Source organism: Zingiber officinale, chromosome 4A, assembly GCF_018446385.1.
Source record: "Zingiber officinale cultivar Zhangliang chromosome 4A, Zo_v1.1, whole genome shotgun sequence".
In the NCBI taxonomy this organism is placed as follows: Eukaryota; Viridiplantae; Streptophyta; class Magnoliopsida; order Zingiberales; family Zingiberaceae; genus Zingiber; species Zingiber officinale.
In genome coordinates, this window is record NC_055992.1 from 144,051,919 (window position 1) to 144,066,673 (window position 14,755).

Below are 14,755 nucleotides of genomic sequence, written 5' to 3' on the forward strand. Positions count from 1 at the left end.
CACATTCAAGTTAAGTCCAATTGTCCAAATCTACGACTAGACTCGGATCAAATCTCTCCCGAGCTCGGATTGATGTAACACGGCGGTTATAATATAATGGCGTCAGTTATCAAAGGCCACGCCCTTTGATGAAGAGGAAAAATGTAGGTTCCTTGGAAATTCTGACCACCTCTTCGCTCTATGTATAAAGTCAACGGCGGAGTCCAGCATTAGCTTACCAGGCTATACCTCAGGGGCTCATTCAAATGATTATTAGATTAATTTTACTTGTTCACACCTAGTATTTTGAATTTTCAAATGGAAAGAAAAAGCTTTTAGCCCGGGAGCGCATTCAGATGTTTTAGCTCGGACAGGTTCCCATTCCTGACTCCGCCAAAGTATAAGGTAATGGTAGCAACATTGAGAGGTATACGATGACATTTAACATTATTATTTTCGCTTCATTATCATCTCCTTCCAACTCTTCTTTAAAATTTGATTTGAGCGTAGTAGGAATTTCGTCAAGGTCCATCTTGACTTCCCTTCTAATCCTTTCTTTAGTTCTTTCAATAGTCATATTTAGAGATCTTCATTAGAGTCCTTACATTGTTCGGCCCAACAACTGTTGGCGCTACAACCGCAAGATCTGACCACCGCTTGATCCAATAAGAGCCAACATGATAGAGCCAACCCGATAGGAGTCGACGTAATGCCCATCTGACCTATCGAAAGAGCTCTGTCATAAATATATCAAGGAGTCAGTTCATCTCCAGATCTCAACTGAATCATCCTTAATTGCCCTTTGTGTTTTACCATGGTATCACATCTATAGGAATATTTGTAGGGATCTAGAGCGCTAAAGAAGCTTAAGCGTAGTGAAAAATTAACTAGATCCTCTCCAGAAGATTCATATGAAGGAGAAAATAATCATATACTAAAATTTACATGAGAGGTATACCTTTGTTGCATGTCCTTTACTATCCCGACAACAACCTTTTCTTTGGATCTAAATCTCAGTCTGATCAAGCGTCCGCGCTTCTACGGTATCCACACGAACATATCCTTCGCTCGTCACATGAACGAAGCCTTCGGAGAATAACCATCTTCTTGTGCTAGCAAGAAATATGGTTCGGCCAAAACTTGAAGAATCGACCATGGAGGAAGGAGGAAGAAGAAGATCAAGAGTAACTTTCACATCTCTTTCCATCTTATGAAAAAATAAATCCAAAAATCTATTTATATTCATCCCATGAATACCAAGGATTTTTATCTCTTTGTATTCCTCTTAATGGGTTCAATTTATTATATTGGATTAACCATTAATCTAATAATCAAATAAATCTAACCTATTGAATCTAATCCATTAATCCAATGTGTCTAATTCGGATTGGACTCAATCTAATGAATGAGTTCATTTGAGTCTAACTCAATGAGTAATCCAAAAGGCCTAATCATCTCATGATTGACTCTTAGGACTAATAACTAATAACATTGTTCTATTTTTTTTTTTTTTTGATAATCTAGGTAATAACTCTTCGAACCGATTAATTTTGAAAGTCATCAATCCAATCCTATAAAAATTTTCTACCACAATCAAAATAAATTAAAAAACACTCATGGATGCCCATCCATAATCAGCTTTCTTAGATTTATCATCTCACGGACAAAAATTCTTACGAATATGTCTCAGGTTGAGATTCAAACGATATACAATTAACCATTTAAAAGGTTTGACCTCTATACATAGCCCAGAGACATAATCCCAGTGTGATGTTCTAAAGCAATACTTGAAACAAGGAATTGGAGGACGTAGCACATTTTACAATTTGCACCTATTTATTTTCTAAAACCACCCATTTGTGGATTCATCATTAATTCATACCTGCCTAAGGTATAGCAGAGTTGATTATTACATGACTGATTTATAAAATTGAGCAAACTTCAAATTCTGACAAAGACTGAAGAATTACTCTAATGTGATAGTTAGTTATGATTTCTTAATTTACTCTTTCCCGATAATGTGAGACAATCATGGGGTACCGTCAAGATGATGGATTTCACATACATAATTTTCCATTAATATATTAATTTTCTAAATTTTTCAGTACTTTATGTTTATTAAATCATATTCTTTTACTAAAAATATTTGATAGTTATAGAAATCTCAAATTCGTATGAAATAATTATTATTGCACTTCTAGAATCCCCTTAAATCAATCTAATAAAGCTAGGAATGATAATTTTCTGAATGGGTTGCCATTGGGAACACCCGAAATGAGAATGGGTTAGAGAATCTTTTCAAGTATGAGTTCAGATTCGAAATTTTTTTAAATCTTTACAGTTGAATGGGGCGGATATGGATATTATCCCCTCCCAAATGTGTACTAATAATAATAATAATAATAATAATAATAATAATAATAATAATGGAGTTTAATAGTTTGCTATTGATTAAATGGTTATTAATGTTATTATATATCTATTGGTTAATTAATATTAATATTTATATATGATTGAATTTTTTTTATTAATATATTTATGAAGGGTTGAAAATTGAAAACTTTTTTGGTGAAATTAATGGATAATGGATATTTAAAGCGGGGATTCGAATGGGGATGGAGATTTAATCCTTGTGTGGTCGGGGATGGGAGTTCTCTGATTAGATCGAATTGGGAATGAGAGCAAGGATATAATTTGAGGGCGGGGATGAAGATGACAAACTCACCCCGCCCATTGTCATCCGTAGGTGGAGAAGTTTAACAAAAGATGATTATACTCTATGCGCCCCTCACAATCCTTCCTTATATTATGTGAAGGGAGCTAAATCAAGGGGTCAACTTATAGTAGACCGTCAAATGGCGGAGGAGGTGGGAGGGATTTTTCTTGAAGACATGCACTCTCCGAGAATTGATCTCTGCCATATTGTATCAAATCTAGTATCCTCTAATCAACTGAGCACCTCGTGGGATCCCTTGAATTAATTTGTTGTATTATAGTAAAAGATGATTGCTCTCAATCTAGATGAACCTCGCAGTTCATTCTTAGGTTATGTGAAGAGAGGTAAATTACAGAGTCAGCTTATAGCCGTCGCCAAGTACTGGTTAGGCCCCTTGAATCAATTTGTTGTAGCAAAAGGTGATTACACTCACCTTAGGCGCCCCTCATAATTCGTCTCCAGATTATATGAAGGGAAGTAAATCACATGGTCAGCTTATAGTCGACCATCAAGTGGTTAGGATGTGGGAGAAGCTCCATGACACTACAATGTGCAAAAGCTAGTTGCTTACTACTACAATGTATAGAAACTAGTTGCTAGCTTATATAATGACGACTTTATATCATTTTGATTTTACTTTTTTTAATGATAACCTGATTAAAATAATATTTTAACAAATAAACCAAATGACGAGGACTCCATGATATTCATTACATTTCAAGTGAATATAATTTAATCATAATTCATAATCGAGCGTATATAAGTTAGCATGTAATTTCTACAACGTATAATAGCTAACTGCTAACTTCTACACGTTATAGATGCTAGCCGACAATTTCTACACGTTGTAGAAGCTAGCTGACAACTTCTACACGTTGTAGAAGCTAGCCGACATCTTTTACACGGTGTAGAAACTAACCGATATCTTCTACAATAATGTAGAATCCTAGGGTATTTTTAGGATAAAATCATAAGAGAGACATAGAGGGACGCTTATTTGACTTTTTTTTTTTTCAAAAAAATGCTTATACGATGTTTGTGTTAATTTGAGGCGTCCTTTTAATTTTTTCCTTTTTAAATCTAATTTTGTGTATTAGTGTCATCAAACATTTTTTTTAACTAAAGTTATTTAATTTAATCACTTTTTAACCAAAAGTGTTGAATAGTTAGAGGGTGTCTTTAGTTTAAATTATCATGTATAATTTTAATTGTTTGATTATTGTGTAATTATATAACAAAGATTATAAGAAATAAAATATAATTTAGTATTATTTAGTTCAACATTTGGAATACACATTTGGGAAAAAAATTAAATTTTTTTTTGTTAACTCCAAAATCTCACACTTACAAATAATCACATTCCAAATTATATTCCCATTATATAAGAATCATTCATTACTCAACCAAATATAATTAAATAATATCACCTTAGATAATCAAAATTATCAATAAAAATTTTCAATTAAACCTACCCTGTAGATTTTAGATTTCATGCTAAATATAGCATGATCATTATTACACTTGGGATTCCCTTGAATCGGTTAATATTTGTTTTTTTTTAATTTTAATACTGTTAGAGTTGTCAAATACTTTTGCCAAAATTTATTTTATGAACATAGAAGTTTCGAATTCATACTAATTTTTTTTTTCAATATTTTGAGAGCTCTATCATTGTTGAGCACTTTTGCGCCTAATAGAAACTATTTAATTCTTAAAATCCTAATACGTGTCTCCATGTTAATTTTTATAGATTTTGAGTCTTTTGGCAAATTAACTAGAGACGTTTCAATCATTTTTAGTCTTTTGGTAAAAAAAAAAAAAAACTTTAAATATATTTTTTTAAAATTTTTAAAAATAAAATTTATATAAAATTTAATTTTCTAAAAGTTTGTAATTATATTTTTATAAGTGTGATAATAAATCTTTTTCAAGTGATAAAATTATTAAATTATTTATTTTTTTAAGAGAATGTAAGTAAATTTTTTTCTGCAGGAGTATTATATGCATTAAGAAAAACTTTAATATTCTGTAAGGTGCATTAAGTGTTATTTTTAATTCTAAAGTTATTATTCTTAACTTTAAATTTAAAAAATAAATAAAAATCATCAATATCAAATAACATACGACAGATTATTGATCTACGTTGAAAAGTTCCAAAATCGCCAAATCACAATAAAATAAAAAAAAATAAAAAGTGGAGACGTGACACAGCCCTTGCCCTAGTAAGCGAACAGCCGACTACTGCTGTTCTTCCCCGTTCGCGCAGGCAGAACGATGTTTGCTTCTGGTCTCCGATTTGGATCTCTCCCACAGGTCTCGCCTGTCTTTCGTATGGGAGAATCGGCATGGATCGGATGACTCTGTTCCGGAGCGGCGTCACCGCCGAGGCGGCTCTTACTGTCATTCCTTCGGTAGGGTCTGCCGTCTTCCAATCCCTACACGAGTACGGTAAAATAAATTTGTGCTTGGCTATTGACTATGTCGTCTGTTCCGCCGACGGGATCGCCAGTCGCGGCCTCATTCACATGGCTGCGGCCGCACTCGATCTCGTGAAATCTGGCATCCAGATGAGTGTGTTCATGTTAATTAAGTCTTCTAGAGTTTCGATCCTGGCTCTACCGGATCCGGTTAACTGGAATCTCGCGATCGACAAGTCCTATTTGACGAAGATCCATAATTTCTACTACTGTTTAGTTCAACACAAATTTCTCTCGGAATAATTTCAGATCTACTCGTCGAAGTACAAGGGCATCTCCACTTATTCAGTCTCTTGCTAAAAGACCAAAGGGTCCGAAGATCGGTGCTGACACTGCTACGAGCCTACGATACAAAGCTCTAGGGAGTTGGAAGTTCGGATTTTATTAGTTATTGAAGAAGTATTACTGTGATATCGTTGGCCCTGAGTATGCTATCAAATATAACACTCTAGATACCTGTCCGGTTCTGCTTCTGCTGAGGTGACTGCTGTCGTTGCACCCTGCCCCTTTGAGGCTGTTAAGTGCGAGTGCTGAGGGTTTGCTTGAGATTTGAGTGATGGACTACTCAGTTTTGTTAAATCAGAAGGAGCATTGGTGTATGATCTTTTCTTATTGGCTCTTGATTAAATTTTCATTTGATCTGCTTGATAATTAAGATTGGGGTCTTAATGCAGGTTGTACTAGGTGGCTTCTCCCACTTCAAGAATGTCAGATTTCTCATGAGTTTATTTTTTTTCTGTTACACTCTTTGATTTTGATTAGCTTTTTATGATTGTTATTTTGTTTATTGTGTATTCTTTCTAGACCATAAATTCATATTTGCAAATGTCAAGATAAGTAAGTAAAAAAAAAAAGGCTTTTTTTTTGCATGTTCTTGATGAAAACTGTTACTAAGAAATGTGGTTCATCCATCATGATAACTGTCATGCCGGTAACTTGCAAGCGTCACAATTGTCCTTCCAATTGATCCTTTCTGTTACTAGGGAAATCTTATATGGCTTAGTTTGACAATACTTTGGACTCTAGATTTTATTCCCTTCTATTTTTGGTTTCTTCTTGAGTCACTCCCTATGAATATTGATACAAGTAAATTAAGCTATGTGTTTCAACTACTTGGATTGACCACTAGATGCCACTCTACCACCGACCTCTATTGAAGGAAATTCTCATTAGCAATACTTGTTAATTTAACTAACCATTTTTGTTTACATTGACAGTGCTATATTTTCTTATATTTACTGTTGTTTTTTGATTAACAGATCCAGACAACTATTTTTTATGAATTAACTATTTTTAAGAAAAAAACTATGGACCAAGTTAAGTGAATTTTCAATAGCTGTTTTAAATTTCTCCAAAACTAGATTTATGAAATTTCACAAATGAACATGCCTTAGTGTTAAGCTTCCTTGTATAATACCTTTGACCAATGCACTCTTTCCATTGGCAATGGAACATAATTAAAACTATCTGCATTTCCTGCTTTTTATTCTCTACCTTTGTCATTACTTTTGTTGCCTCCATGTATCTTTATTCTAATTCTGTGTGAATGTCCAAAAAAATAGAATTCATGCATATTACTAAATATTTTTTTTCTTTAAGATGTAGTCACAAGGTTTTAACATCAGGAACACAAAATTGAAGGTATTGGAATGCTCATTGTTTTGTTCCTGTAATTGATTACCAGATGTTTTAACTGATTATCACTCTATTGTTTTATTTAGTTTTGAAGGCAGAAAAAGTTTTAGAATCACTTACACGTTTATACTAGATTACTATTTTTTGAAATCTATTCCATATTCATTAATGACTTAGGCATTCTCCTTTTCCATTCTATTAAAATCCACTAATTCAATCATGCTCATGTCGCCAAGGATTTATATATATCAGTTTGGCCTGTTTTTTCTCATTATTCTTCTCTTAACATTCAAATAATTTACAGGTGTTTAATGTTGTTATTTTCTTTCATGCATGATTGTCTTTTACCTTTAATCATATACTATTGCTAGTATATGAATGCATTATGTAGGGTAAACCAACTATTAATGATATTTGATCAGCACATTTCTGGTAAGAAACCCCTTCCCAAACTATGCTTTTTGTTCAATTTGCTTTCTTTCTCACTTAATCCATTTTGTAAGGCCATGTAGGTTGGCTTCATGCCTATGCTAAAGATTTTGGCCATGTAACGTCAGGAATTGTGGTTTTTCATAATATTAGGCTTCTCTTACATCACGCAATTTGAAAAAAGGCATATGTTGGTACCATGATGAGATCATTTAAAACTTGTTGAAACTTCCTACAAATAATCTTTTTTCACAACCAAAGAGCTGGTGTAGCAAACAGTCCAGCTTAGATTGAGTTTTGTTGGTGTTTTTCTGTGTGATTGTTTCTCATTTTGTGGACAATCTTTTCTCTTTCCTAAACACAATGCCAAGGGCTGTTGGTGATGTACGGTTTGTCATTTTTCTCATTTGAATTTTCATGTTTAATTTTTCATGTACAGAATGTCTTTTCCCATAAACTAGGCTGTGAATAAACTTGGGCTAGTTTTGCTTGCGAGCTTTCCCTTGGTATAATAATGAGTGGAACTCCAACGGTGCTCAATGGGGAACTATGACGCATTCAAAGTTTTGGTTGGCCTGTAAGTACCCTCGTATTTCTTACTCCTGTTGATGTGAAACTAATATGCTTTACACAACTGGAGTGGCTCTGCTGCTTTTCCTGTTGCACAGGTTTGATGACATGAAAGCGGTTGCTTAATTGTGTAGAGATTCTTTTTGCAGCTTTAAAGTTTTTTGTCAACCATTTCTGTGATTAGATTTATATTCTTTCAGAACAATGCATTATTTACTTTCAAGATTTATCGATATCTTTTCTATGATCTGTTCTTATTTCCCTGACCATTCGTTACATATGGTGATATTGCATTTGGAATCCCATAAAATAGAAAGGTTTTCAATAGGTATGGATTCTTGACTCTTCTATAGAGGCAAGTTTTGAAACTTTTTTTTCTCATTCTCTTGAGATTTCTATGTCAATGTTTTATTATATGTTTATCTTATGTGTATCTTATAGATGGAAGCCTCACTAACACTATTCCCTACTAGATTCTAGTACTATTAACACCCTTTGCACAGTTGTTTAGAACAATTCCCTACAATGCTAAACTGCATTGGCTGGTTAAAACTAAAGCTAAGGTTGCCAATTTGGACAGCCACAGGTTATAGGGTTTGGGTTAGGCAATTTTCAATAGCAACATTGAAGCTTATGCAATGCAATATGGTACATGCATACAAGAAACTAGCACAAGGAAGAAAAGAAGGGGAGCATGTATGACATAAATGTTCACCCGATACAATCTTCCAATAGTTAAAGCTGTATTTTCCTGCTTGCAATCCTACAAGAAAGTTTCGCAAGTCTCAAGATACAGGACATGTATTTTCCTGATTACGATACTACAAGAAAGTTTAGCAAGTCTCAAGATACAGGACATGTAAATCAATAAATTATAAGACAAGGAAGAAAAGGGGGCTTATATTGACAAATGTTCACCCAATACCAATCTTTGGATAGTTGGAACTCTATTTTCTTGCTCGTGATACTTTGAGAAAGTATTGCAATTTTCAAGATACATGACATGGGACGTTAAAAGGAAAAATCTATAGCACAAGAAATGAAAGGGAGGTTATACTTGACTTAAATGCTCTCCCGATGCAATCTATTTTTCCTGCTTGTCATACTGCACGAAAGTTTTACATGTCTGAAGATATTGACATGAAAAATGAAAAGTACTATATACGAGGGGAAAGAAGAAAAAACAGGAATAGAATACAAGATATGAGGATGCTTTCCCAAGAGCCCTCATCCTCGACCTGTTCTCGTGCAGATCTTCCTCTCTTGCAGGATCCATACTTTTCCGGCTTCTCTTCCCTCCCTTAATTGGGAAGACTCTCCTTTCCGGCACTAATCTTTCCTTTACAAACACTTGCCACAATCGTCTTTTGAAGACCTCTAATTTATAGGTAATTGATTAAAAATTGTGTATGTTTATTATTTACTCGTATTATTTGCTTAAAATGAGTCTCAAGAAGGTGTATTATTTAATTAATTGTGCAAGTTGTTAAATTTGTAATTGATTAAATTTGATTTCTTATTGTTGGTTATTCATTGAAGGGGTTGTTTTGGTATAACGGTAAAATTTGATCTCTTTTATTATTAGTTATTCATTATTAACTATTTGTTTGTTGGTCACATATTGTAGCCTTTTCAAAAGATTTTGTATGTTATTAACATGAATGTTTGCTTAAAAAAAAGTATATATTCATTAATAAATAATGGTTATGCTGCCAAATTATCAGAATTATTTGTGTTTTGTAGTATTGATCATTCCAACGAGTGTGGTTTCAACAAATATTACATCGATGGATAGGTTTAGTGAAAAATCTAATAGAAGCGTCATGGGTAGCTGGTGCGAAGTAAGCAGGATACACGGTTTTTTTTTTCTTCAATCAAAAAGTTACTTTCACTAATATTCTGAGGAAAACAATAATAATGGATTAAGTATTTGATCCTTTTGGATGTTCCAAAAATTGTTATGGGCTCTTCAACATGAGAATATGTGTGACTGATATTGGATTCTATTTTAAAACAAATTTTTAGTGAAAGCCCGTGAAAATGAAATTGTAAACTGTTCATGATATGTAGATGGTGCATAGCGATTGAAAAGTAAATGGGCAGCAACTGTCTATAGCTTTCTACATTTTGAAATCACTAATGCAAGGCTGCGGGCTCAAACACTGGCAAATTGCCAAACCGTGTTCCCAAGTTTTAAAAATTCCCAGGGTGAACTATTGTTTGTTATTTACCAAACAATTGTCTCATTTTAAAAATTTCTTTTCCGTTAACAATATATCAAAAATTATCGGGCCGCTGTAATTGGCCATCTTGACCTCTGGCCACAAAATCGTGACTAGGCTAGAAGTCGCGTGGCCAGGCCGTGCAGCTAGACTACTAGCTGTGACCTCTGGCCTTGTGGCCGGCCTGGCCATGATTTTGTAGCCGGCCTTCATGGTTGTTATGTTAGCTGCGGACATGTTACCCTCTTTGAGAATTTTTAAAAATTAGATATGTGGTTTAGTAATTTGTAGTCCAAACATTGGAATGAAAAAAGAAAAGAAAATTGTTAGAATTTGCGATGAATTAGATTGCTCTATTTCATATAAATGTACAATAATTCTCTGAATTTTGTTAGCATATGCATCCTGGCAAAATGAACCCATTTATACCATGCAACAAATCAATGCTAGTTATTGATTTTTACCCCGCATGGCTAGCATTAATAACATAAAACCACGTATGATTCTTATGAAGATTTCTTTTTAAATCCTACCCATTTTATTTTGTTGATCTTATACCTATATCAATAGCATCATTGTTGTTTAGTCTATTTGGGATGTACAGTTTGATGACTCTACATATTCAATAACCATGTACATGGTTGGAATCGACTTTATTTTTAACGAGGAAACAATAAGATAAACCTTTGTAAACACCCAACCAATAGCATTTCCTAAGTTATCATAAGCTTTCATTGTATAGTGATTTCATTTGAGCATCTAAATTTCTAAGAATTTATAAATGAAAGCTCCTATCATTTAGCTATCTCCAATTGATTATAAAAGACTTCTACTTGATTAGCGTATCATAATCGTTGAAAGCTAATGACTCTTTGACTAGTCAACTAATATGAACTTAGACAACCAACTGTTCAATTATCTACTATATAAAACATTCTTTGACTATAAAATTTATATTCTTCCAAATTAGTTGTGATTTCTATATAACCAAAATTCCATTCCAATCTAATGAAATTTGGGTAGCCCCTCTTCACTTAGCTTACAATCACCATAAGCATACACATAACTGAATCTCGAGTTGCTAGGCATAACACTACTTGAGACATCATTCTAGAGAAATGTTTAGAATGATATTAAGAAAGACACTAAAAAATGGATGATGGGTTAAGACCGTAGGTTAAAAGGGTAAGCTGAAGAATAGATCAAGAACTTCTCTTCGACTTGAAAATTGGCGGGTTGTGGCATACTATCCCACTTAGGATTGAGATGGCCTTACGCATCCTCTTCCTCGTAGCACTTAATGTGCTCGGTCAATTGTCATAAAACATCCTCTCAATTCTAACTCGCCTCAATATCTGATAGATTCTTTCACTTTATTAAATATTCAACATGGTTTGAAACTCGTTTTTACTGTCCGCAAGATATACTCCACATCATAGGTGGTGACCAATAGTATTGGTGTAGATCCAATCTATTGGACATGGATTGTATATATAGATCCAATAATCTAGTTCATTAACATCAATGAGTTGTTAACAAGTTATTGATTTTATGGTTGATGGTTCCTGTATGGGTCTTGGGTATAAAAGGGAGGAAGTCAAAATCAATTAGACATTTTCATTTCGGTTGCTTCCTCTACATCTTCCTTCTCTTTTCTCCGTTGAGATGAGACTACAGTTGTTGCTTAATCCCTGCAGAAGGTCATTTTGTCGCACTTGTAGGAACTCATCTGATGACAAGGAACAATGACCCTAACTTTGGACTCAGGTCAGCATTTGGATATTCATTGTTTTGATATGCATGTAGCGTTATTGTTGATGATAACTAGATCCTATGATGCATCATTCAGATTGTTTTCATTGAATGGTATCCTCTTTCAATTGGTATCAGGGTTTAGGATTAACTTGTCATCCTTTTTAAGGTGTAAGGATTATTTTTGATGATTTGGTAAGAATACATTGGTTTTTGCATTTAATTCCATTTCGAATAGCGAATTAATGTATATCTATCAAATCTATGATTGGATACGCTAGAATTTAACCTAAACTTTAAGTTGTTCACATCATCTGCGAAGAACGACTCGAATTTGGAGTTTTCCATGCCATTCTCACTATAGAAAATTACATGCAGAAATGCAGGTTTTCGAGCACTAGTCAACTAATAGGACTACCAATCGACAGGTGAGCATAAATTTGGGCACATAATGTATTTAACTCGACTAGGTAGTTTGATTCGTGTCTATCAGTTAACTTACATAAGGATCAATCAACTGGTGTGCTTGAAGTTATGTACAGAACAATATCCAACTCGATTGGGAAGTTCAATCGATGAACATCCAATCGATTGTCATTCATAGAGTTGTCCATAGAACACATCTAGTTCGAGACTGGTGTTCACGAATTAGCCATAGAATGTTTCTAGCTTGACTGGGCAGTTCAACCAATGGACATCAAGAACAATCGACTGGTGTGGGTGAGCTCGTACACAAAAGCCTTCTGACTCAATCGATGAGTTCGACTCCTATGACTTAGTCAACTGTCATTCACTAGCGATTGATTGGTGTCTCTAGGATTTGACACATATGGTGTAACAATTGATTGATGAATGTGAGAATCGATTGTTAACAATACCAATTGATTGATAATTGATATCAATTGACTTATAGCTGATTAGCTGTGTTTTCAATAGTTTATCCTACATTCTTCTTCGCATTTATTCTTTAGTTGAACTAATATTATCGCCAAAGCGAGAACTATTGAGTAATGGTAGGTGTATTTGTGTAGATAGATGTATATCTATGTTAAAGATGATTTTCCCAAAAGAAATTTATTCTTTATGCCAGATGTATGTTTAAAGAAGATTACAAATCAAGCTTGACTTCTTAGTCATATGCGAAGTGTGTCGGCCTAAAGGAAGATACATTATGTAACTGATTAGAAGTATTGCGAGTGATAATTGACAATAAACTAATTAAGGGAACTCATAAATAAAATTAATCATGCGCCTAATGCATTGTCCCAAAGGAAAGCGGGTTATGCGATAAAAGAAAATATTATGAGTTGTTTGAAGAGTACATTAACAGTATTTTAGTCAAAAGACTTAATGTAATGTTGTATTAAGTATCTCAATTAATGCCATGGAATGTTAGAGACCAGAAACCAGAGAAAAAGTCCCCAGCGTAGGCCCTCCGACGCTCAAGTTAGATATTTTTTTCCTAGAAGAACAGTGTATGAAGGAAAAAGAACTGTAGAAGACGAGTGCGACTGTGCGTGCACCTGCTCCAGGGAGAGGAGGACGCCCTTTTTATATGACACTGTGTACCTCTGGAGCCTGACAGATATCAGAGAATGTCGGGTATCAGAGCCTGTCGGATGACTAAGGGCAAGTGGCATCTTCTTATTGGTTGAAAGAAGATTTCATTTCCTAAGAATGGCCGACCACTGGAATATTCTGTGCTACTGGGCAGGGGCATTGAATGAGGAAGATGAGTTGCACCATGGGAGTTGAGCCATGTACATCTAGAGCGGGGAAGAGCTAGTTGGTCGGAGACAGGCCAGGAACCCCTCGATCTTATGTAGATCTGGGTACCCAATCTGTCAATATCCGACCGAGAGTTATGCAACAGATGAGATAGTCTAACCATCATCTTTTATTAACTTCTGACTACTACATTATTTTAATTTTTAATTATCATATTTCTTAATTTTTTGACTGTCACGTTCATATATGAATCTATACTTATGGGCCTTAGCTTATCATTTCCCATGCGAGTTCGATCGATACTGGATTCATTCCGGTAACGTGTGACTACGATCCACGTAATTCAAGGAGACGCAACAGTAAAAATGAATCATTGATTTCTGATTAGGCATGATCAGATAACATCAACTTTCATTTTCCAGCATCTTGTTTAATTAATTAATGGCGTAACCCATATATGGAAGTTAATTACAGATTAATGACAGGCGTGGCGCGCGATTCTACCGCCGGAGAGAGAAAGCAACACGATGCACGACAATCGACGGCGAAGTCGACAAAAGCTAGCGACCGATTAACAAGATCTAGCTAGTAATGGATGGCGACCGCCGGCAAGAAGGGGACGGCGAAGTAGGACTCCATCAGGAGCCGGGAGCTCTGGGCGGCCTCCACTGGCGCGATGCCACCCGCCGGAAGTTCCCTCACCAGCAGCGATGGAAATTCCGCTAGGCGCTTCAGTGCCTCGCGGTACTTGACCGCCAGCCACCGGAGCCTGGTCCGCCGCAGGAGTCCCGTCAGGAGCCGCCGCCCGCGCCACTGCCACCCACGCCGCCCGCCCAGACGTACCACCGCCATCTTCCTCCTCCGAGGCAGCAGGCGGAACAGCATGACCTGCCGTAGCAGATTGTCGCGGTGGCTGTGGCCGGGCCGCGGCTTGTTTTGTTGTTTCTGGCGCCGGAGGCAGAGTGGCAAGCGGTTAAAAAGCACGAGGAGGCGGTCTGCTCACTCGCGGGTACATTTAAGTCCAGAGCGAACGGACAAAACGTTTTATATATTTTATTTTATTTTATTAATATTTTATTTTTTTAAAAAAAGAGGGAATTTGATCCAAACACGCCTCCAATGTTGTTTCTCTACGTCATCGTAACGCACTACTGTGTTTTTTTAGGGTTTAAAAGTAATATTAATAAATATTTAATTACAAAATTAAATGTTTATTTATAAATTGGGGGAAGAAAACACAAATGCTG

General features: G+C 35.2%; 1 long non-coding RNA gene and 1 other non-coding gene across 2 annotated transcripts; both read left to right on the forward strand.

The window, feature by feature from the left end:
* Positions 1-4,865: 4,865 nt before the first annotated feature.
* Positions 4,866-9,370, forward strand: LOC121971555. The gene is made up of 2 exons (XR_006109169.1): positions 4,866-7,813; positions 7,905-9,370. It is a non-coding gene; the product is annotated as an uncharacterized LOC121971555 (long non-coding RNA).
* LOC121974092 lies at positions 8,494-8,611 on the forward strand. Its single transcript, XR_006109954.1, has one exon. It is a non-coding gene; the product is annotated as a small nucleolar RNA snoR104 (small nucleolar RNA).
* Positions 9,371-14,755: the final 5,385 nt, after the last annotated feature.